Source organism: Bos grunniens, chromosome 4, assembly GCF_055505025.1.
Source record: "Bos grunniens cultivar Pamir isolate PY7600 chromosome 4, Bosgru_T2T1.0, whole genome shotgun sequence".
NCBI lineage: Eukaryota > Metazoa > Chordata > Mammalia > Artiodactyla > Bovidae > Bos > Bos grunniens.
The window spans coordinates 29398138-29424180 of NC_141168.1; the positions used below are offsets into that span (position 1 = coordinate 29398138).

At 39.1% G+C, this 26043-nt stretch overlaps 1 protein-coding gene and 1 long non-coding RNA gene across 15 annotated transcripts in view; both read left to right on the forward strand.

Annotated features, from left to right (window-relative positions):
- Nucleotides 1-26043, forward strand: part of GRM8 (glutamate metabotropic receptor 8) — an 868572-nt gene that overhangs the window by 690520 nt on the left and 152009 nt on the right. The gene's annotated exons all lie outside the window — the stretch shown is intronic.
- On the forward strand, nt 14638-18959 carry LOC147373871 (uncharacterized). Its single transcript, XR_015162200.1, has 2 exons — nt 14638-15306; nt 16077-18959. It is a non-coding gene; the product is annotated as an uncharacterized LOC147373871 (long non-coding RNA).

The following is a 26043-nucleotide window of genomic DNA, read 5'->3' on the forward strand; positions in this document are numbered from 1 at the left end:
ATTGAGGTACATGTGTCTCTTTCCCTTCTGGTTTCCTCAGTGTGTGTGCCCAGCAGTGGGATTGCTGGATCATAAGGCAGTTCTATTTCCAGTTTTTTAAGGAATCTCCACACTGTTCTCCATAGTGGCTGTACTAGTTTGCATTCCCACCAACAGTGTAAGAGAGTTCCCTTTTCTCCACACCCTCTCCAGCATTTATTGCTTGTAGACTTTTGGATCGCAGCCATTCTGACTGGCGTGAAATGGTACCTCATAGTGGTTTTGATTTGCATTTCTCTGATAATGAGTGGCTAACAAACACATGAAAAGATGCTCAAAACTTAATTCTTCCAATGGGACAAGCAAGTTTACTTTTTATGAAACACATCAGTCTATTCTGTAGTATCTTCTTAGATTTAACTGATCTCATTTTAAGGAATTTAGGGCATTTTGGTATAGAGATAACAATTCAAAATTTATTTAGTACCCATTTGCCAACAGATCACTAAGTAAAATTCTGCAGATGGTGATTGCAACCATGAAATTAAAAGACGCTTACTCCTTGGAAGGAAAGTTATGACCAACCTAGATAGCATATTAAAAAGCAGAGACATTACTTTGCCAACAAAAGTCCGTCTAGTCAAGGCTATGGTTTTTCCAGTAGTCATGTATGGATGTGATAGTTGGACTATGAAGAAAGCTAAGCAACAAAGAAGTGATGCTTTTGAACTGTGGTGTTGGAGAAGACTCTTGAGAGTCCCATGGACTGCAAAGAGATACAACCAGTTCATTCTAAAGGAGATCAGTCCTGGGTGTTCTTTGGAATGAATGATGCTAAAGCTGAAACTCCAGTACTTTGGCCACCTCATGCAAAGAGTTGACTCATTGGAAAAGACTCTGATGCTGGGAGAGATTGGGGGCAGGAGGAGAAGGGGACGACAGAGGATGAGATGGCTGGATGGCATCCCCGACTCAATGGACATGAGTTTGAGTGAACTCTGGGAGTTGGTGATGGACAGGGAGGCCTGGCGTGCTGTAATTCATGGGGTCACAAAGAATCAGACACGACTGAGCGACTGAACTGAAGTGAACTGAAGTAAAATTCTCCAAGCCAGGCTTCAGCAATATGTGAACTGTGCACTTCCAGATGTTCAAGCTGGTTTTAGAAAAGGCAGAGGAACCAGAGGTCAAATTGCAAACATCTGCTGGATCATCAAAAGAGCAAGAGAGTTCCAGAAAAACATCTATTTCTGCTTTATTGACTATGCCAATAAACTGGATTTATTTGACTATGTGGATCACAATAAACTGTGGAAAATTCTGAAAGAAATGGGAATACCAGACCACCTTACCTGCCTTCTGAGAAATCTGTATGCAGGTCAAGAAACAACAGTTAGAACCAGACATGGAACAACAGACTGGTTCCAAATCGGGAAAGGAGTACATCAATGCTGTATATTGTCACCCTGGTTATTTAACTTATATGCAGAGTACATCATCCGAAATGGCAGGCTGGATAAAGCACAAGCTTTAAAGCACAAGCTGGAATCAAAATTGTTGAGAGAAATACCAATTGCATCAGATATGCAGATTGCACCATCTTTATGGCAGAAAGCGAAGAACTAAAGAGCTTCTTGATGAAAGTTAAAGAGGAGAGTGAAAAAGTTAGCTTAAAACTCAACATTCGGAAAACTAATATCATGGCATCTGGTCCCATCACTTCATGGCAAATAGATGGGGAAACAGTGGAAACACTGACAGACTTTATTTTGAGGGGCTCCAAAATCACTGCAGATGGTGACTGCAGCCATGAATTAAAAGATGCTTACTCCTTGGAAGGAAAGTTATGACCAACCTAGACAGCATATTAAAAAGCAGAGACATTACTTTGCCAACAAAGGTCCATCTAGTCAAGGCTGTGGTTTTTCCAGTGGTCATGTATGGATGTGAGAGTTGGAATATAAAGAAAACTGAGCACAGAAGAATTGATGCTTTTGAACAGTGGGGTTGGAGAAGACTCTTGAGAGTCCCTTGGACTGCAAGGAGATCCAACCAGTCCATCCTAAGGGAAATCAGCCCTGAATATTCATTAGCAGGACTCATGTTGAAGCTGAAACTACAATACTTTGGCCACTTGATGCGAAGAGCTGACTCATTTGAAGAGACCCTGATGCTGGGAAAGATTGAGGGCAGGAGAAGAGGATGACAGAGGATGAGATGGCTGGATGGCATCACCGACTCAGTGGACATGAGTTTGAGTGAACTCTGGGAGTTGGTGATGAACAGGGAGGCCTGGCGTGCTGTGGTTTACAGGGTCGCAAAGAGTCAGACACGACTGAGTGACTGAACTGAACTGAACTGCCACACTGGTGTGCCCCAGAAGATAGACAAGAAAATTTCTTTTCCTAGAATGCAAACTTTTTTGCCCTTTTCATACAAACTGGTTGGCCAGTGGCGACACCTTCTACTAGTACCTGAGGTAAGCCTTGTTATAACCCTCTGCCTGCCATTCACTTATTAAAATGTCACTACTCCAGAAGGGAGGCTGACACTTATAGCTCTGAAATCCTTTCTCAACTAGAAATTGAAGCATCTTGTTACATACTGGCTCCTAGTTTACAAAATCTTCTTAAAGATTAAAAGAATTTTGTATGTGAAAATACTTTTTAAGTTTCAAAGTGCTGTGTAATTGTTAGCTATTATTTGTGAGAACCATAATAGTTTTGTATAGAGAATAGCAGTCATACAAAATCATGTTTAAAAACAAAACCAAAAAAAAAAAATTAACTTTGTCATTTCCTTATTTGGGAGAAGTTTTGACGTATATTAAGGTAAGTATAAAATTAGTCAGAATTGGATTTGCATACATTTCCACAGAACTGAACTTCTGGTATTTAGTTTCCTCTGATTCTTGAATATTTCCTTTGTGTATATATGTGTGTGAAGTGAAATTACCTTTCTTAAATAATGTTTCATACTTACTTCACATTAGACTGCCTATGAAAAATTCTGATATTATAATTGCTGTACAGAGAAAACTCTCAGTAAATGTGGGTTGAATCTGCAAAATTCTTTCACAGGTTTGTCTCTTGACAATTTCTCCCTTGGCAAAGTCAGATTGGAAGAGGCAATGTGCATTTTCTTTTATTGTTGTTGTTTTTAATTTTAATAATTATCCTGTGTGTGTGTGTGTGTGTGTGTGTGTGTGTGTTAGTTGCTCAGTCCTGTCCAACTCTGTGATCCCATGGACTGTAGCCTGCCAGGTGCCTCTGTCCATGGAATTCCCCAGGCAAGAATACTGAAGTGGGTAGCCATTCCCTTCTTTAGGGCATCTTCCCAACACTGGGAAAGAACCTATGTCCCTGCATTGCAGGCAGGCAGATTCTACTCTGTCTGAGCCACCAGGGAAGCCCTATAGCAGATATTTACAATAAAATACTAGTAAAATTAGATAACTAAAGTCCCAAATTTAAAATGGTTATTTTCCACGAAAGAGTCTTTTTTGCAGCTTTTTAGTAGATTTTATTTGTTGGCATATAAAAGCTAGCTGCTCTTGGTAGCTAGAGTCCTCACCATTCAAGAGTGCACCTCTAGAGCATAACAGCCATCTGCTGCTGCTCCCCAGTGGTTACCCCCAGACTGGCCAGATTCTCTGAACCTTGAGTGGAGAAAGGGAGAGGAGCAGCTGTTCTGGAGTTCTGTGTCTGCCTCTGTCCTCCTCACCACCTGGCACACATACTGCTTGACTCATGGAGCGGCACATACACTTAAGCCAAGCTGCATTTCTCCCCACACCAGTGGCTCATTCCTCATACTAACCACCCATCTCTTCTCTACCATCACTTACCCTTCTCCCTTCTCTTATTCCCACAGGATGCTATGTGGGAGCAGGATTGAGAGGCTATATCTAGAGGGATGTGGGATTCTGGCCAACCTGTGTCCTGTTCCCCTTGTCCCTACTTTCATTTCATTAACCCCAAAATCCTTCCCATGTCAGAAATATATGTAAATACATAATTTCATTTAGCTTCAAAGCAGCCCTTTATGATGATAGTGCTGTTTGTATGTAACAGGAACAATATGTCTGGTTTTCTCTTTAAGGAGAACCATCTTTGCTGTCTATAATCAAGTCTATGAGTTATGGGAGAGTCTGGAGTCATTGAAATAAGCTTGATTGATTTACACTGAAAAGATCAGAGAAAGAAAGAAATACATCTAGCGGATCAGAATGAGTATAGAGAAAGGGGTCTGGGCTGGTTTGGTGGGAGATTTTGAAAAGGAAGAAAGAAGAGTCTTTCAAACTGCTGCAAGAAAGAGAAATGATTGCTTGAGATCAAGAGATCATACGTGGAAGAAAGCTTGCTCAAGAGAGATACCAAATATTTTAAGAAATTGTACTAGGTTAGATGGATTACTTAAAGATTCATCATTTGGAATTACTGAGAAACTTCAATGAATATTTAATCTCTTCAAAATTTTATTTGGATATTTGCCATGAGGCAGCTGAGTTTTCTGTGGTTGTAGTATTCCAATGTAAAATGTCATACCAAATGTTTTTTGGAGTAACCAGTGGAAAGGGGCCACCAGAAAATTTAAGAGGATAGCCGGTGAGCTGGTTCTGAGGCAGAGCCTGGAATTCAGTGGATTATGAGTCATGGTATGCTATCCTGGTCTACTATTAGGAGTCAGTATGGAGAAGGCAATGGCACCCCACTCCAGTACTCTTGCCTGGAAAATCCCATGGATGGAGGAGCCTGGTAGGCTGCAGTCCATGGGGTCGCAAAGAGTTGGAAATGACTGAATGACTTCACTTTGACTTTTCACTTTCATGCATTGGAGAAGGAAATGGCAACCTGCTCCAGTGTTCTTGCCTTGAGAATCCCAGGGACGGGGGAGCCTAGTGGGCTGCCGTCTATGGGGTCACACAGAGTCGGACACGACTGAAGTGACTTAGCAGTAGCAGCAGCATTCATCAGGGAGCCTCTGCACAGGAAGTACAGATTTCACACCTCAAGAGCCAGGTCAATCCATAGTATCAGACAACAGAAGTAGTCTCTGGGCCAGTCACCAAAACAGTCCAAAAAATGAAAGACAATCCTTAAAAAAAAAACAACAGAAGAATAGCGCACTGCAGTTTGAAAGTGTCTAATTAAAAAGGAAGGAAGGCTGCTTTGGCTATTCGGGATCTTTTGTGTTTCCATAAATAGTGTGAAATTTTTTTTTGTTCTAGTTCTATGAAAAATATCATTGGTAGTTCTATAGGGATTGTATTGAATCTGTAGATTGCTTTGGGTAGTATAGTCATTTTCACAGCATTGATTCTTCCCATCCAAGAACATGGTATATCTTTCTATCTGTTTGTGTCATCTTTGATTTCTATCATCAGTGTCATAGTTTTCTGCATACTGGTCTTTTGTATCTTTAGGTAGGTTTATTCTTGGGTATTTTATTCTTTTTGTTGCAATGGTGAATGTGATTGTTTCTTTAATTTATTTTTATGCTTTTTGATTGTTAGTGTATAGAAATGCAAGGGATTTCTGTGTATTAATTTTGTATGTTGGAACTTTATTATCTTCACTGATTAGCTGTGGTAATTTTTTAGCAGCATCTATAGGGTTTTCTATGACCCACCTCCTAGACTAATGGAAATGAAAATAAAAATAAACAAATGGGACCTAATTAAACTTAAAAGCTTTTGCACAGCAAAGGAAACCACAACGAAGATTAAAAGACAGCCCTCAGAATGGTAGAAAGTAATTGAAAATAAATGAAAAAGGATTAATCTACAAAATATATAACCAGCTCATAAAACTCAAAATTCAAACTGCACAATCAAAAAATGGGCAGAAAATTTAAACAGACATTTCTCCAAAGAAGACATACAGATGGTCAATAAACATATGAAAAAACACATGAAAAGATGCTGGACATTACTAATTACTGGAGAAATGCAAATCAAAACTACAAAAACTTCAGTATCATCTCATATCATTCAGAATGGCCATCATAAAAAAAATCTACAAACAGTAAATGCTGGAGAGTGTGGAAGAAAGGGAACCCTCACACACTGTGGGTGGGAATGTAAACTGATACAGATATTATGGAGAATAATATGAAGATCCTTTAAAAACTAGGAATAAACCTACCATATGACCCAGCAATCCCACTGCTGGGCGTATACCTTGAGAAAGTCACAGTTCTAAAAGACACATGCACCCTAGTGTTCAGTCTTAAAATTGCCAAGACAAGGAAGCAACCTAGATGTCTATATACAGATGAATGGATAAAGATGAGATACGTCCAAACAAGGGGATACTACTAAGCCACAAAAAATAATGAATTTGAGCCAGTTCTAGTGAAGTAGATAAACTGAGAATCTTTTATACAGAGAGAAGTAAGTCAGAAAGTGAAAAACAAATATTGTATATTAATGCATATATATAGAATCTATAAAAATGGTATTGATGTCCCTGTTTGTAGGGAGGGAGTACTTAGATGTAGAGAATGGATTTGTGGACACAGTGGGGGAAGAGGGAGTGGGGTGAATGGAGAAAATAGCATTTATATATATAGGCCTGGAGCTCTGTGATGTCCTTGTGGGGTGGGTTTAGGCACCAGGAGGGAGGCTATAGAGGGAGGGGATATATGTAAAGTTATGACTCATTTGTGCTGAAACCAACACAACATAGTAAAGCAATTTTCCTCCAATTAAAAAAGAAATTTTAAAAAAGGAAGGAAGGAGATAGAGAAATAAATGAAATGTTAAATTGCCTTGAAAGACTTAAGATCCTGAAGCCCTTAAAGATGTAAACTGTAGAAAAAAATTGATGACACAGTTGGAAAACACATCAGAAGATTTTAAAGAAAGAGCAGTCCTAAATACATAGGTTTGTCACTGACCAGAGGATGGATGGGAAAATCCTTAGCTCCTAAGAAAAGGCATCCAGCATCAGAATGTGTTCATGATGAGTGTGTGTTCATTTGCTCAGTTTTATCCGACTCCGCAACCCTATAGACTGTAACTCCCAGGTTCCTCTGTCCATGGGATTCTCCAGGCAAGAATACTGGAGTGGGTTGCCATTTCCTTCTCCAGGGGATCGTCCCAACCCAGGGATTAAACTCAAATTTCCTAAGTATCCTGATTGCAGGCAGATTCTTTACTGCTGAGCCACTGAGTATGTGGCTTTCCAAGTTCATTACATCTTTTTTTTTTTTTTTTTATTTCCTCTTAGTCTGTGCTCAGACTTAACTTCACTGTTGCCTAAGCCTTCACTCAGTCATGATAAGCTCTTTATTGTTATCTGTTAAATAGCTCTTATATCCCAGCTGAAATCTGTGAATTTGCTTATGTGCCACAGTGATAAAGAGTTTAATATTCTGACAGTTCAGTTCAGTCCAGTCAGTCAGTCATGTCCAACTCTTTGTGACTCCACAGCCTGTGGCATACCAGTCTTCCCTGTCCATCACCAACTCCCGGAGCTTGCTCAAACTCATGTCCATCAAGTAGGTGATGCTATCCAACCATCTCGTCTATTGTCATCCCCTTCTCCATCTGCCTTCAATCTTTCCCAGCATTAGGGTTTTTTCCAATAAGTCAGTTCTTCACATCAGGTAGCCAAGTATTAGAGCTTCAGCTTCAGCATCAGTCCTTCCAGTGATAATTCAGGACTGATTGCCTTTAGGATTGACTGGTTTGATCTTTTGCAGTCCAAGGGACTCTCAAGAGTCTTCTCCAACACCACAGTTCAAAAGCATCTATTCTTCAGTGCTTAGCTTTCTTTATGGTCCAACTCTCACATCCATACATGACCACTGGACAAACCATAGCGTTGACTATATAGACCTTTGTCAGTGATGTATGTCTCTGCTTTTTAATATGCTGTCCAGGTTGGTGATAGCTTCTCTTCCAAGGAGTAAGTGTCCTTTAATATCATGGCTGCAGTCATGATCTGTGATTTTGGAATCACAGATTTGGAGCCCAAGATTTTGTGATTTTGGAGCCCAAGAAAATAGTCTCTCACTATTTCCATTGTTTCTCCATCTATTTGCCATGAAGTGATGGGACCAAATGCCATGATCTTTGCTTTTTGAATGTTGAGTATGTTTTTAAAAATTTCATTTACTTATGGCTGTGCTGGGTCTTCACTGGTGCTTGAGGGCTTTCTGTAGTTTCAGAGCATGGGGGCTACTCTTTGTTGCGGGCCCTAGAGCACACAGATTTCAGTAGTTGTGGCATACGGGATCAGTCGCTCTGCAGCATGTGGAATCTTTCTAGACCAGAGATCGAACCTATGTCCTCCGCATTGGCAGGCGGGTTCTTATCCACTGCACCACCTGGGAATTCCAAATGTTGAGCTTTAAGCCAGCTTTTTTACTGTCCTCTTTCACTTTCATCAAGAGTCTCTTTAGTTCCTCTTCACTTTCTACCATCAGGGTGGTATCGTTTATATATCTGAAGTTATTGTCATTTCTCCTGGAAATCTTGATTCCAGCTTGTGCTTCATCCAGCTTGGCTTTTCACATGATGTACTCTTCATATAAGTTAAATAAACAGGGTGACAATATATAGCCTTCATGTATTTCTTTCCCAATTTTGAATCAGTCTGTTGTTCCATGTCTGGTTCTAACTGTTGCTTCTTGACCTGCATACAGGTTTCTCAGGAGGCAGGTAAGGTGTTCTGGGATTCCCATCTCTTGAAGAATTTTCTGCAGTTTGTTGTGATCCACAGAGTCAAAGGCTTTCATGTAGTCAATAAAGCAGTAGATGTTTTTCTGGAACTCTCTTGATTTTTTCGATGATCCAACAGATGTTGGCACTTTGATCTCTGGTTCCTCTGCTTTTTTAAAATCCAGGTTGAGCATCTGGAAGTTCTTGGTTCATGCACTGCTGAAGCCTGGCTCAGAGAATTTTGAGCATTACTTTTCTAGCATGTGAGATGAGTGCAATCATGCAGTAGTTTGAGCAATTTTTGGCATTGCCTTTCTTTTTGGTTGGAATGAAAACTGATCTTTTCCAGTCCTGTGACCACTGCTGAATTTTCCAAATTTGCTGGCATATTGAGTGCAGGTCTTTAATTTAACATTATCATCTTTTAGGATTTGAAATAGCTCAACTGGAATTCCATCACCTCCGCTAGCTTTGTTCATAGTGATGCTTCCTAAGGCCCACTTGACTTTGCATTCCACGATGACTGGCTCTAAGTGACTGATCATACCATTGTGGTTATCTGGGTCATGAAGATCTTTTTTGTAGATTTCTTCTGTGTATTCTTGCCACCTCTTCTTAATATCTTCTGCTTCTGTTAGGGCCATATAGTTTCTGTCTTTTACTGGGCCCATCTTTCCCATCTGACTGTAAAAAGGGTAATTTTTTGATATATTCATTTACTAAGCCAGCCATTACAATTCAGTGTTAGGAAATTGAACAGCATCATTGACTGAACCTAGAAATATGAATTTAGTTCCCAGGTTAATTGATGATGATACTGGCTTCATTTAAATTGGTTACAAGACTCATTTTTAAATTTGTTTTGAAGTCTTTATTTTAGAAAATGGCTTGAAATGGAAAGCAAGAAGTTCTGATATTCTCCAGAACCTGGATCCAGTGTAGAAAGGCAATGTCTTTTAATTGTCTGTAAGTTTTTTGTGTAACTTTATTATTTTTTAGCTTGAATTCTTCATGTATCAAGTTATTTACTGACATTATCATAAGAAAGTCAAAGACTTAGTTCACTTTTGCTACCCTCCCCTCTCTCTTCTCCTCCCAGTGTTTGTTTTTTTGTGGTATTATTTTGAAACTCTGGTTTTTCTTCTGGTAAATTCTGTGACCACAGGAAAGAATACTTAAGCCTCTATTTCTGTCTCTAACCTTTTGACGTATCTCTTACGACCTGTATTTCTACTCTCTGTTTTATAAGAAAAACATGTTAAAATATATACACTTTGTTATGTTCTGTCTTTTCATGGATATAACCTATTTTTTTGGAGCCACACTTTCACTATTTAATTATTAAGTTTTTAACATTGACCCTCTGTCCCAGAAGGGCAACCATGACTGGCTTCCCTGTCTCTGTCCCTAGACTGACTCTAAAAGTAGAAAACAATTAAACATTTACCTTATTTTGAGTATGTAAACATTATTTAAGTCTGGGCTGAAATTCCTGTTTCCTATTCTGAAAGATCTGTTTCCATAAACCTGGCCCTTTCAGAGGAGAATATTGCTGGCTTCAAGGTCAGATGGAGTCTCTTTTCTTATACTCAATCTGTTGCTTAACATTCAAAAGCATTTTTATTTGCTTTATACTCAGATTTTTAAAAAGCTATTTGTCCTGACTGTTCCGGTAGCCATTCTGTTTATTTTCCCTTGCAGGGCTTGTCACTGTTCTCTCTCTCTGTCTCTGTCTCTCTCTCCATTATCATCATGGGTCTTCCTTTAACCCTCTTGGAAATTTTCCTTCTGTACCTTTCTGTCTCCTAATCCCACTCTACTAGTTGCTTTCTAAGTTCCTTGCATAAATGTCTTCCCCTGATTTCCCTTCTTGGATGGAATCTCATTTTATGAATTCCATATTTTCCTCTTAATTTACTTCCTACGTTTTGGAAATACGTCTTCAACTGAATCCCCATGGTAGTGACAAAGGAGCCTGGCAGGCTACAGTCCACAGGGTTGTAAAGACAAACTTTCTTGAAGCAGTTCAGCACACACAGGGTGCAAGGGAATAAAACTATCTCAGTAAATGTCTCAAAAATTTATTTTGACTGGTACTTAGTTCATGGATTTGTTGAATTTTGAAGCATTGATATAAAATTATTTTTGTTTAGAATTTTGAAGGAATTTTTTGGTTGTTTCTAATATCCAGTAATGCTAATCAGGAATACCTCTGAAAAAAATCAAGAATGATTTGACATCTGTCATTTCTTGTACAGGGGACTCTAGGCTTTTTTCAATGTAAAGACTCATATCCAAAGCCCTGGAACATTTCTTTGTATGGTTTATTATATATTATACTACCCTCAGGCTGTATATTGTCACCCTGCTTATTTAACTTCTATGCAGAGTACATCATGAGAAATACTGGGCTGGAAGAAACACAAGCTGGAATCAAGATTGCCAGGAGAAATATCAATAACCTCAGATATGCAGATGACACCACACTTATGGCAGAAAGTGAAGAGGAACTAAAAAGCCTCTTGTTGAAAGTAAAAGAGGAGAGTGAAAAGGTTGGCTTAAGCTCAACATTCAGAAAACGAAGATCATGGCATCAGGTCCCATCGCTTCATGGGAAATAGATGGGGAAACAGTGGAAACAGTGTCAGACTTTATTTTTGGGGGCTCCAAAATCACTGCAGATGGTGACTGCAGCCATGAAATTAAAAGATGCTTACTCCTTTGAAGGAAAGTTATGACCAACCTAGATAGCATATTCAAAAACAGAGACATTACTTTGCCAACAAAGGTCCGTCTAGTCAATAACTATTGTTTTTCCAATAGTCATGTATGGATGTGAGAGTTGGACTGTGAAGAAAGCTGAGTGCCAAAGAATTGATGCTTTTGAACTGTGGTGTTGGAGAAGACTCTTGAGAGTCCCTTGGACTACAAGGAGATACAACCAGTCCATTCTAAAGGAGATCAGTCCTGGGTGTTCTTTGGAAGGAATGATGCTAAAGCTGAAACTCCAGTACTTTGGCCATCTCATGTGAAGCGTTGACTCATTGGAAAAGACTCTGGTGCTGGGAGGGATTGGGGGCAAGAGGAGAAGGGGATGACAGAGAATGAGATGGCTGGATGGCATCACCGACTCAATGGACATGAGTTTGAGTGAACTCCAGGAGTTGGTGATGGACAGGGAGGCCTGGCGTGCTGCGATTCATGGGGTTGCAATGAGTCGGACATGATTGAGTGACTGAACTGAATTGACCCCTCAATCTTCTCTGATTTTTCTTTTTATTATTTTCTTAGTCAAATATCATACCCTGTAGGATGATTCTTTATCTGTTGCAATGTGTCCTTTTGCTTTGTACATTCTATGTGGTCCCAAATTTATCTTCTAGTCTTTCCAATGTTTTATTTCAGCAATTACATTATTAACCTTTAAGAGTAGCATTTTTGTTCACTTTTTTTGTTGTTTAGTTTCTTAATCATGTCTGACTCTTTGCAACCCCATGGACTGCAGCACCCCAGTCTTCTCTGTCCTTCACAACCTCCTGGACCTTGCTCAAACTGCTCAAGTCCTTGCTCAACGGACTCATGTCTGTTGAGTCAGTGATACCATCCAGTGTCGCCTTCTCCTCCTGCCTTCAATCTTTCCCAGCATCAGGGTCTTTTCCAATGAGTTGACTCTTTGCATCAGGTGACCAAATTATTGGAGCTTCAGCTTCAGCATCAGTCCCTTCCAATGAATATCAGGGTTGATTTCCTTTAGGATTGACTGGTTGGATCTCTTGCAGTTCAAGGGATTCTCAAGAGTCTTCTCCAATACCACAGTTCAAAGCATCAATTCTTTGGCATTCAGCCTTCCTTATGGTCCAACTCTCACATCCACACATGACTACCAGAAAAATCCTAGCTTTGACTATATGGACCTTTGTTGGCAAAGCAATATCTCTGCTTTTTAATATGCTGTTTAGATTGGTCATAGCTTTTCTTCTTTTAAGAGCATTTTATTTATATATATGGGTATACTTTCCTTTATTTATTTTTAAAATTTTAACATTGTTTTAATTTTTTTTGCTTTTTATTTTGTATTGCAGTATCATTGATTCACAATGCTGTGACTGTTATTTACAATTTTTTAAAGTTTCTTTTCATTCTGTGTAACACCTCAGTTTCCTCCAGGATCAGAGAGTTTTCAGTTAATCTTCTGATCTCTCTTTCCCTTTTCTGTTTGGTGACTCTTGGTTTTACAAATTCCTGGATAGTTGGAATGGGTTTCCTCTGTTTCTGTGAAAGTTTATGGATATGTTTCCCCCTTGAATCTTTGATCTGAAGGAGAAGTCAGACCAGAAGCTCTGTGCAGGTGGGAGGAGGGTGAGATGTATTGGTTGGTTGGTGAAGAGGATTTTTCCTCCTAGAGGAAGGTCAGCATGCACACTAAAAAAGTCTTAGTATTCTAGTACTAGTATTCAGGCTGATTTTTGTACAGTTTCTTTAAGAAAATACTTCTGGTTTCTTGTCTGGCAGTAAATGCCAATTGAGGAGGATGAATATCCCATCCATCAATGATCCTGCACATCTACTATTTTAGCACAATATTTTAACATCATTTAAAGCTCATAAAATTCAAATTACTTGCTGTCTCTGGGTGTTATGTCTCCATGGGGTTCCCTTTGGGCAAACTGGTTTTCTCTGAAGCCCCGTAGCAATATATTTTTGGAGAAGGCAATGGCACCCCACTCCAGTACTCTTGCTTGGAAAATCTCATGGATGGAGGAGCCTGGTAGGCTGCAGTCCATGGGGTTGCTAAGAGTCAGACACAACTAAGTGACTTCATTTTCACTTTTCACTTTTCACTTTTATGCATTGGAGAAGGAAATGGCAACCCACTCCAGTGTTCTTGCCTTGAGAATCCCAGGGATGGGGGTGCCTGGTGGGCTGCCGTCTGTGGAGTCGCACAGAGTTGGACACAACTCACGTGACTTAGCAGCAGCAGCAATATATTTTAGGCTATGAACTCTCTATTTGCTTTTTCAAACTTTTTCTTTTGTGTTGAGGTATAGCCAATTAGCAATGTTCATTTATTTTTATCAACCTATAAGTCTTCATTTTCAGATTCTCTGGGATTTATTAAATATCTCATCTGTTGGTGACAATTCCATTTTGTGTAATTATATAGTCTTTATTGACTATTCTTTCTTACACAACTATACTTTTCCTACAGAAGACTCTTGAAGGGATGGCCAGAAAATTCATGAGTCCACTTCACAACCTAGATCATCAATATCAATGTGATTTTGAAAATAACCTCATGAAATATTGTGAAGAGAGAAATTGTCTGTTAATTATGTAGATTATTAGATTTAGAAAATAAGTGGTAGACAAGAATCTGGCTATAACTTATGCTGCCAACGTTCCAAATAAATGTTCTTAAGGCAAGATTTTATTAAGATATTTATAAATGAATATAAGAATTAACTGGACAGAGTTCTGGATTGTGTTTTTGCTCTTTCATATCCTAATCTTCCTAGGATGGGGTAGCCAGAAGAAGTGTTGTCATGGTAACTCTTATGGGTGGGAGTTATTGCAGAGAATATCAGAGAACAAGCCTGAAGTTTTTTTAATAGCTTTATAATTTAGCATAAATAAAGGTATTTTTCAAGAGCTCTTCAACTTCCCAATATATGGGTGATAGGAATAGGAATCTAAACTAAATTATTCATTGTTACCACTTACAAAAACTTCTTTAGAGATTTCTAGTCCTTGTCAGTGGGTGGATTGCTTTCATATAGGAGATACTTTGAATTTATAATTTACAGTTTATTTTATATTCATACAATGAAATTGGCTATTGCAGCTGTAGTAGCTTAATGCTTTGAGCCCTGAGGTTATAATAATGAAATATCCCACCTGACAGATGTCTAAGACCCATATCCCATTCCATGCTTAGTGACGCAAGGATATCTTTTGTCCAACACTACTCTATACCATGTGCTTCCCTGATGGCTCAGTGAGAATCTGCCTGCCAATGCAGGAGACTTGGTTTGATCCTTGGGTTGGGAAGACCCCCTAGAAAAGGAAAAGGCTACACACTCCAGTATTCTTACCTGGGAAATTCCATGGGCAGAGGAGCCTGGTGGGCTACAGTCCATGGGGTTGCAAAAGAGTTGGACAAGACTTAGCGAGTAAACAGCAACAAAAAATTCTATACTGTGTCCCAGTGAGAGCGTGCAGGTGAACTGAAATCAGACACAAAATGACTGAAGGCCAGAAAATATTAAGACATGGTATAAAAAGTGAGCATATGGCAAAGTACTAATTGAAAAGTAATGAGATAAGAAAAAAGCAACTAGGTGGGGGAAAGTCAATACCAATCAAAAAAAATATCAAGTTACTTTAGGAATCAAGGAGATTGGAAAAACGTGATGCAGAGCCAGCGAAAGGTTAAGAAGAAAATCAGAAACTTCTGGTCATAAAATTCAAGAGAATAAACAACAAACTCACACTTCTGGTGACTGGAGAGAGAGAAAATCTTTTCTTTTGGGAGTAGGTTGTTCTTGGAGCTCTGATTGAAAACTGTAAGCAGTTTTAAGGACTGGAATTTTAAAAAATGATAATTTCTAAGATTGGTATTGTTTAGATCTGAAAAACTGGCAGACCTGGGATTGATTTGGGTAAGTGTAATTTGCCTTTTTGTATTCAACTAATCTGAACATTTTGTAGCCTATAATAGAGTAGATTTTCCTTTCTAAATGGAGATACTGCATTTTGCAATAAGTTTTATCATTGGGGGTTGTAGAAGACACACTTTACACGTGACTAGGAAGATCCACTTGTCCCCTTCCATCCTCATAATCACAGCAAAACTGCACACTAGCCAAGAAAAGCTCCCTCCTTGTGAGTTCTCCGCCTGATTTCATTCAAATTTGGTGATGCCTGTTAATACCACCTGAGAAGTACTGCATGTCCTGACAGGTCTGGCAGGATTTGATTGGCAGCTCTGATCTGAATACAAAGTGTCCCTTTCTTCTTGAAAGAAGAAGAAAATTAAAAATAAAATTATTTCTGCATGTTTGTCTCTTTTTGAAGAAGTTCAGTATAACTTGAGAACAAAAATTTTGTTCCTTGGAGCCTGTCATGGTTGTTAAATATCCAAGTTGGAAAGTACTTCTTTGCAAACAATATCTACTTGGCTTTTTTGCCAGCTTCCTTTTCGAGAGCAAATTAAGGAAATGTTGGCTTTTGACTACATTATGTAAGACACAAAACAAAATGAGAGTAAGAAACTCCTCTGTCTTTGATGAGCCACTGTTTTGAGAGAAGAAATAATATGTTCCTCAGGAGATATTTGTGAAACTTTTGTACATTTATTCAGAGCAGCTAAACTTTGGGGACATAAATTTTGAAAGCACAGATTTTTTATTGGAATACTATTTCTTTACAGTGTGTTAGTCTCTGCTGTACAGTGAAGGTAACCAGCTGTATGTATACATATGACACTGAAAGATAAACTCCCAAGGTAAGTAAGTGCCCAATATACTACTGGAGAAGAGAGGAGAAATAACTCCAGAAAGAATGGAGAGAGAGAACCAAAGCAAAAACAATGCCCAGCTGTGGATGTGACTGGTGATGAAAGTAAGTCTGATGCTGTAAAGAACAATATTGCATAGGAACCTGGACTATTAGGTCTATGATTCAAGGTAAATTGGAAGGGGTCAAGCAGGAGATGGAAAGAGTGAACATCATTTTAGGAAACAATGAACTAAAGTGGACTGAAATGGGCAAATTTAGTTTAGATGACCATTATGTCTACTACTGTTGTCAATAATCCCTTAGAAGAAATGGAGTAGCCCTCATAGTCAACAAAAGAGTCTGAAATGCAGTATTTGGGTGCAGTCTCAAAAATGACAGAATGATCTCTGTTTGTTTCCAAGGCAAACCATTCAGTATCACAGTAATCCAAGTCTATGCCCCGACCACTAATGCTGAAGAAACTGAAGTTGAATGGTTCTATGATGCCCTACAAGACCTTCTAGAACTAACACCAAAAAAAGATGTCCTTTTCATCATAGGGGACTGGGATGCAAAAGTAGGAAGTCAAGAGATACCTGGAGTAACAGGCAAGTTTGGCCTTGGAGTAGAAAATGAAGCAGGGCAAAGGCTAACAAAGTTTTGTCAAGAGAACACACTGGTCATAACAAACACCCTCTTCCAACAACACAAGAGATGACTCTACACAAGGACATAACCAGATGGTCAATATAAAAATCAGATTGATGGTGTTCTTTGCAGCTCAAGATGGAGAAGCTGTATATAGTCAGCAAAAACAAAAAACAAAAAACAAAAAAAAAAACAAAAAAGACTGGGAGCTGACTATGGCTCAGATCATGAACTCCTTACTGCAAAATTCAGACTTAAATTGAAGAAAGTAGGGAAAACCATTAGACCACTTAGGTATGACCTAAATCAAAACCCTTATTATTACACAGTGGAAGTGACAAATAGATTCAAGAGATTAGATCTGATAGACAGGTGCTTGAAGAACTATGGATGGAGGTTTGTGACATTGTACGAGAGGCGGTGATCAAGATGGTCCTCAAGGAAACAAATGCAAAAAGGCAAGATGGTTGCCTGAAGAAGCCTTAAAAATAGCTGAGAAAAGAAGAGAAGCTAAAGGCAAAGGAGAAAAGAGAAGACATACCCATCTGAATACAGAGTTCCAAAGAATAGCAAGGAGAGATAAGAAAGCCTTCCTCAGTGCAAAGAAATAGAGGAAATCAATAGAGTGGGAAAGACTAGAGATCTCTTCAAGAAAGTTAGAGATACCAAGGGAACATTTCATGCAAAGTTGGGTACAATAAAGGACAGAAATGGTATGGACCTAATAGAAGCAGAAGATATTAGAAGAGGTGACAAGAATACACAGAAGAACCATACAAAAAGATCTTCATGACCCAGAAAACCATGATTGTATGATCACTCACCAACAACCAGTCATCCTGGAATGTGAAGTTAATTGGGCCTTACGAAGCATCACTATGAACAAAGCTAGTGGAGGTGTTGGAATTCCAGCTGAGGTATTTAAAATCCTAAAAGATGACACTGTGAAAGTGCTGCATACAATATGACAGCAAAGTTGGAAAACTCAGCAGTGGCCACAGGACTGGAAAGTGTTAGTTTTCATTCCAATCAAAAAGAAAGGCAATGCATAAGAATGCTCAGACTATTGCACAATTACACTCATCTCACACACTAGCAAAGTAATGCTCAAAATTCTCCAAGCTAGCTTCAACAGTATGTGAACCGAGAACTTCCGGATGTTTAAGCTGGATTTACAAAAGGTGGAAGAACCAGAGATCAAATTGCCAACATCTACTGGGTCATTGAAAAATTAAGAGAGTTCCAGGAAAACATCCACTTCTGCTTTACTGACTTCACTAAAGCCTTTGACCATGTGGATTACAACAAACTGTGGGAAATTCTTCAAGAGATGGGAATACCAGACCACCTGACCTGCCTCATGAGAAATCTGTATGCAGGTCAAGAAGCAACAGTTAAAACCAGGCATGGGACAACAGACTGGTTCCATATAGGAAAAGGACTACATGAAGGCTGTATATTGTCACCCTGCTTGTTTAACTTCTTTTTTTTTTTTTTTTTCAGTGATCTTTCTTTTTCTTTTTTTTTTTTTTCTTCCAATTTTATTTTATTTTTAAACTTTACATAATTGTATTAGTTTTGCCAAATATCAAAATGAATCCGCCACAGGTATACATGTGTTCCCCATCCCGAACCCTCCTCCCTCCTCCCTCCCCATACCATCCCTCTGGGCCGTCCCAGTGCCCTAGCCCCAAGCATCCAGCATCATGCATCGAACCTGGACTGGCAACTCGTTTCCTACATGATATTTTACATGTTTCATTGCCATTCTCCCAAATCTTCCCACCCTCTCCCTCTCCCACAGAGTCCATAAGACTGTTCTATACATCAGTGTCTCTTTTGCTGTCTCGTACACCGGGTTATTGTTACCATCTTTCTAAATTCCATATATGTGCGTTAGTATACTGTATTTATGTTTTTCCTTCTGGCTTACTTCACTCTGTATAATAGGCTCCAGTTTCATCCACCTCATTAGAACTGATTCAAATGTATTCTTTTTAATGGCTGAGTAATACTCCATTGTGTATATGTACCACAGCTTTCTTATCCATTCATCTGCTGATGGACATCTAGGTTGCTTCCATGTCCTGGCTATTATAAACAGTGCTGCGATGAACATTGGGGTACACGTGTCTCTTTCCCTTCTGGTTTCCTCAGTGTGTATGCCCAGCAGTGGGGTTGCTGGATCATAAGGCAGTTCTATTTCCAGTTTTTTAAGGAGTCTCCACACTGTTCTCCATAGTGGCTGTACTAGTTTGCATTCCCACCAACAGTGTAAGAGGGTTCCCTTTTCTCCACACCCTCTCCAGCATTTATTATTTGTAGACTTTTGGATCGCAGCCATTCTGACTGGTGTGAAATGGTACCTCATAGTGGTTTTGATTTGCATTTCTCTGATAATGAGTGATGTTGAGCATCTTTTCATGTGTTTGTTAGCCATCTGTATGTCTTTTTTGGAGAAATGTCTATTTAGTTCTTTGGCCCATTTTTTGATTGGGTCGTTTATTTTTCTGGAGTTGAGCTGTAGGAGTTGCTTGTATATTTTTGAGATTAGTTGTTTGTCGGTTGCTTCATTTGCTATTATTTTCTCCCATTCTGAAGGCTGTCTTTTCACCTTGCTAATAGTTTCCTTTGATGTGCAGAAGCTTTTAAGGTTAATTAGGTCCCATTTGTTTATTTTTGCTTTTATTTCCAATATTCTGGGAGGTGGGTCATAGAGGATCCTGCTGTGATGTATGTCGGAGAGTGTTTTGCCTATGTTCTCCTCTAGGAGTTTTATAGTTTCTGGTCTTACGTTTAGATCTTTAATCCATTTTGAGTTTATTTTTGTGTATGGTGTTAGAAAGTGGTCCAGTTTCATTCTTTTACAAGTGGTTGACCAGATTTCCCAGCACCACTTGTTAAAGAGATTGTCTTTAATCCATTGTATATTCTTGCCTCCTTTGTCGAAGATAAGGTGTCCATATGTGCGTGGATTTATCTCTGGGCTTTCTATTTTATTCCATTGATCAATATTTCTGTCTTTGTGCCAGTACCATACTGTCTTGATAACTGTGGCTTTGTAGTAGAGCCTGAAGTCAGGTAGGTTGATTCCTCCAGTTCCATTCTTCTTTCTCAAGATCGCTTTGGCTATTCGAGGTTTTTTGTATTTCCATACAAATTGTGAAATTATTTGTTCTAGCTCTGTGAAGAATACTGTTGGTAGCTTGATAGGGATTGTTGTTTAACTTCTGTGCAGAGTACATTATGAGAAATGCTGCAATGGAGGAAGCACAAGCTGGAATCAAGATTGCAGGGTGAAACATCAATAACCTCAGATATGCAGATGACAGCACCCTTATGACAGAAAGTGAAGAGGAACTAAGGAGCCTCTTGATGAAAGTCAAACAGAAGAGTGAAAAAGCTGGCTTAAAACTCAACATTCAAGAAACTAAGATCATGACATCTGGTCCCATTACTTCATGGCAGATAGATGGGGAAAGAATGGAAACAGTGTGAGACTTTATTTTCTTGGGCTCCAAAATTACTGCAGATGGTGATTGCAGCCATTAAATTAAAAGACACTTGCTCCTTGGAAGAAAAAACTATGACCAACATAGAAAGCATATTAGAAGGCAGAGACATTTTTTGCTGACAAAGGTCCGTCTAGTCAAAGCTATGGTTTTTCCAGTAGTCATGTATGGATATCAGAGTTAGAACATAAAGAAAGCTGAGCTCCAAGGAATTGATGCTTTTGAACTGTGGAGTTGAAGAAGACTCTTGAGAGTCCCTTGGGCTGCAAGAGATTAAACCAGTCAATCTTAAAAGAAATCAGTCCTGAGTATTCATTGGAAGGACTCATGCTGAAGCTGAAGCTCCAATACTTTGGCTACCTGATGTGAAGAAATAAATCATTGGAAAAGACCCTGATGCTGGGAAAGATTGAAGGCAGGAGGAGAAAGGGATGACAGAGGATGAGATTGTTGGATGGCCATCACCGACTCAATGGACATGTGTTTGAGCAAGCTCCAGAGTTGGTGATGGACTGGGAAGCTTGGCGTGCTGCAGTCCATGTGGTTCCAAAGAGTCAGACAGGACCGAGTGACTACTGAACTGAACTGATCTGCTCCCTTGGGCCTCCCTCCCAATCCTTGCCCCTCCATGCCACCCCTCTAGGCCATCACAGAGCACCAAGCTGAGCTCCCTGTTGGCTCTATAGCAGCTTCCCACTAGCTATCTATTTTACACAAGGCCATGTATATATGCCCATCCTAATCTCCCAGTTTGTCCCACCCTTCCCTTCCCACCCTGTGTCCACAGGTCCATTCTCTATATCTGCATCTCTATTCCTGCCCAGGAAATAGGTTCATCTGTGCATTTTTTCTGGATTCCACAAATACATGTTAATATGCAGTATTTCTTTTTCTCTTCCTGACTTATTTCACCCTGTTTGACAACTCTAGGTCAATCCATGTCTCTACAAATAACCCTATTTTATTCCTTTTAGTGACTGAGTGACATTCTATTGTATATATGTACCACATCTTTATCCATTCATCTGTCATTGGACATTTAGTTTGTTTCCATGTCTTAGCTATTGTAAATAGTGCTGAAATTAACATTGAGGTGCATATTTCGTTTTGAATTATTATTTTCTCAGGAGAAAGTGGAACCCTCTTACACTGTTGTTGGTGGGAATGTAAATTGATATAGCCACTGTGGAGAACAGTATGGAGGTTCCTTAAAAAAGTAAAAATAGAACTACCATGTGACCCAGAAACCCCACTACTGGGCATATACCTTAAAAAATGATTTTAAGAAGTGTGATTGAGTGAAATTTTGAAAATCATGAGTATGGGGCTGGATCACTAGCATTTAGCGGTGAATTTGTTCTCTGGTTTCCATTCAGGGATTACAAGCCTTGATTTGCTCTTGTTTCCTGAGTTCCCTTTCACGTCAATCAAGCTTGATAGTGATTTTACCTTGACTTCACCTGTTTCACCTTAGCTAGATACAAACCTTTTTGTCATGATTTCCTACAAACAGTTGTCCTGATACTAAAGACACCAGAGGTTCTACTGCCACTCTTTTTAAAATTAATTTTAATGTAATAAAAAATCCTATGAAAGAATAGTTCCATGTATTTTTTAACCTGATTGACATTTTTAAGTTTGGGGTAGACATTTTTAATTGAAATAATGGAAAGCACTGCACATTTTAATAATAATTTTCAACAGACAACAAATAGATGATCAGCAATAAATTTAGGAGACTAATCATTTACCCAAGTTCTGCCCTTTTTAAAATCTTCTAAAATTTGAAGTTATAAGAAGTTAAAATAAAAGTCTGCAGTGAGACAAGAGACAAAGAGAAAAGGCCATGCAGTTTTCATGGAGAAGTGTAAACCAGAGAAACATATGTTTTGTCAGCTAATTAGATAACCCTAGATTGTTTGGTTTTTAGATTGACATAATCTCTTAATCACTCATGCTAATAGAAAAGAATTTAAAAATAAACAAATCATCTATAAATATTTTATTTTTAATATTTCTTTTTTTTACTGTCATTGTAAATGAATATATTTGATGTCATGAAATTCATAAAACTTTAAACAGAATAATGAATTCATGTTGGAAATGTTTGAGCCAAGAGATAATAAAAAGTTTTGAAGCTTCCCTCCTTTTTAGCTTCATACTCATCTCTGATCTATTCTTTCCAATTCTGAGGCCCTCAAACTCTGAAACAACAGCCAAACTTTTTCCTTTATTGTTATTATAACTGGCTTATTAAATAAGTTTAATTTATTGGGGGTATAAATAAAACATTGCTTACTTCTCTTCCAGTTCTTTAGAAAGTTGAGTGCAAATTCCATAGCTTTCTGATAATTTTTTTGCTATCAAAATGAGTTCAGCATCATTTATGACCACAAGCTCACGTCCTATCCAAGCTCTACCCCTTATATCCCCAGTGTAGGCTGCGGCTGCTGCTGCTGCTAAGTCGCTTCAGTCGTGTCTGAATCTGAGAGCTATTACTTTGGCCAACTGAAGTGTAAATTAGAGACTGTGGGCAGGAATGAGCGGGGGGATGTGTCCAACACTAGTGTTCTCTTTTTAAGCATCTTATTAGTCTCTCTCTACAGCTATTTTGGGGGCAGAGAGGAGTAATAGGTAAGAATAACCTCATCTGGTGGCTTGTCAGTAACTGAAATATCTTTGACCTCAGTCTGGTCCAGTCTAGTTCCATCTGCTGGTGACTATGGCTGACAGGTATCTTCTGAATCAGTAGATGGTTTGATCTCTTTGAGATGAGTTCAGCTTCATCCTCACATCTTCTCTGATGAGAAACACTTCAGAAAACAATAGCCATAATATCCCTTGGCCTTTGCTATTGATCAAAATCTCCAAACAAATCTCTGTGATTAGGAGAAATGTCTCATTGCTTGACTCAGAGACTGCTTGAAAATCCTACCCACAGTACTTCCTTGTTGTGTAACTTCTGTGTTTTCCACGTATAAGTTGGAGCCACATCGTGTGTGTGTGTGTGAAGCCAAATTAACTACTACTAAATCCTCTTCTGCATCTCCAAGGTCCTGGAAGTCACCCACTCTCCCTGAATGTAATCATAATCATCACACTTTTAACTTCAGACTAGATGAGGCACTTTACTGTTGTCATTTTTTATCTCTTTGATTCAGGCTCCTCTACCAAGTCTCCAGGCTTGAGTACTCTCTAGCAATTAACACTCTCTGTGTTGACATACAGTCTCATACATGTTAGGACATACATCAGGTTATTCTAAAAGCCTGTCTCACCATCCTTCTTTTTGTTGGTAGCTCCAAATATACCTGTAGGTTCTGTTACACAGTAGAAATCCATCCAGGACATCTTTTCATCAGATATCAGTAGGCTCTACTGTGAATAGTGCCTTTCTCACAAGGCTGGAACATCAGATGGATGCCTTTAGATGGATGCCCTCCACAGTAATTTTATCCATGTATGGATGAAAGTTCAGGGTTATGGTGGGATGGAAGGGGGTGTCCATCCTTGAAGTGGGATGCTCCTGAATCTTGGTTGGCCTTTAGGGTAGCTTAATGACTCCTTCAGTTCAGTTCAGTCGCTCAGTCGTGTCCGACTCTTTGTGACCCCATGAATCGCAGTACGCCAGGCCTCCCTGTCCATCACCAACTCCCAGAATTTACTCAAACTCATGTCCATTGAGTTGGTGATGCCATCCAGCCATCTCATCCTCTGTCGTCCCCTTCTCTTCCTGTCCCCAATCTGCCCCAGCATCAGGGTCTTTTCCAATGAGTCAACTCTTCACATGAGGTGGCCAAAGTATTGGAGTTTCAGCCTTAGTGTCAGTCCCTCCAATGAACACCCAGGACTGATCTCCTTTAAGATGGACTGGTTGGACCTCCTTGCAGTCCAAGTGACTCTCAAGAGTCTTCTCCAATACCACAGTTCAAAAGCATCAATTCTTTGGTGCTCAGCTTTCTTCACAGTCCAATTCTCAAATCCATACATGACCACTGGAAAAACTGTAGCCTTGACTAGATGGACCTTTGTTGGCAAAGTAATGTCTCTGCTTTTGAATATGCTATCAAGGTTGGTCATAACTTTCCTTCCAAGGAGTAAGCCTCTTTTAATTTCATGGCTGCAATCACCATCTGCAGTGATTTTGGAGCCCCAAAAAATAAAGTCTGACACTGTTTCCACAGTTTCCCCATCTATTTTCCATGAAGTGATGGGACTGGATGCCATGATATTAGTTTTCTGAATGTTGAGCTTTAAGCCAACTTTTTCACTCTCTTCTTTCACTTTCATCAAGAGGCTTTTTAGTTCCTCTTTCCTTTCTACCCTAAGGGTGGTGTCATCTGCATATCTGAGGGTATTGATATTTCTCCCGGCAATCTTGATTCCAGCTTGTGCTTCTTCCAGACCAGCATTTCTCATGATGTACTCTGTATATAAGTTAAATAAGCAGGATGACAATATACAGCCTTGATGTACTCCTTTTCCTATTTGGAACCAGTCTGTTGTTCCATGTCCAGTTCTAACTGTTGCTTCCTGACCTGCATATAGGTTTCTCAAGAGGCAGATCAGGTGGTCTGGTATTCCCATCTCTTTCAGAATTTTCCACAGTTTATTGTGATCCACACAGTCAAAGGCTTTGGCATAGTCAATAAAGCAGAAATAGATGTTTTTCTGGAACTCTCTTGCTTTTAGATAGTAAATAAAAAATCAAAGCAGTTTTGGGGCAGCTCTTCTTAGACCTTTCAGCTTTGGGTTTATAACTTAGATTTTTGGGTCAAAGTAAAAGGCTCACTCAGCATTATGATTTCTTAGTATTTTGGGGGGTGGCATGAGAAACAATGAGTGTTGCTGGTAAAATATGCTTGTCTTAACTTCATAGGGTAAGCAACAGTTCTTCTATTATACAAAGAGGACTTCAGAATGGTTCAAAATACCAAGAATTTAAAAATATCATTGATGTCATAATTAACTGAGGGTGGAGTATAATGCCTGTGGATTCTACAGCGTCAAGTTTGCTAACTGCAGTATAACAGGGAGAAGTACATACAAGTACCAGGAGGCTAAGGGATTGCCACATTCATTATAATGGGCTTTATAGCTACAAACATTATATCCAAGTATTGTACAATGGGAATTTCTGAGATACTTTGAATAATAAGAGTTAGCCACTTATTTAACCATACATTCCTTCAGTAATTCTTTGTTTTAACTGTCTTTTTAACATTTAGAGCCCACTTATTTAAACCTTTGTTTGTTTTAACATAGAGCTTCCATGGTGGCTCATAGGAAGTCAGCTGGCCTGCACTGCAGGAGACCTGGGTTCGATCCATGGGTCAGGAAGCTCCCCTGGAGAAGGGACTAGCAACCCACTCCAGTATTCTTGACTGGTAAATTTTGACTTAAGTCTTACCTAAATGTTGTTCCCTAGTTTAGATTCTTAAATGATGTGCTACATAGAAACTTCTTAGTTTACATTAACTAAGTATTTCTTCAACATTAAATGCTTATTTAGTATTACATTTCTTTGGATGAAACTTAATACAGTAAATATCCCTCATGCCAGGATGCCCTAGTCAATTAAAACTCGAAAAACAGTTATCTAACCAGTTATCACTAGTCATCCAGGGTAAACAGTTCAAGAAACCCTGGAAGTGAGTGCATTCCTTTTGCCACAAGAAAAGACTAAGTCTTGGTGAAACCTCTGACACAAATATAACCTTTCTCCACTTCTCTTTATCA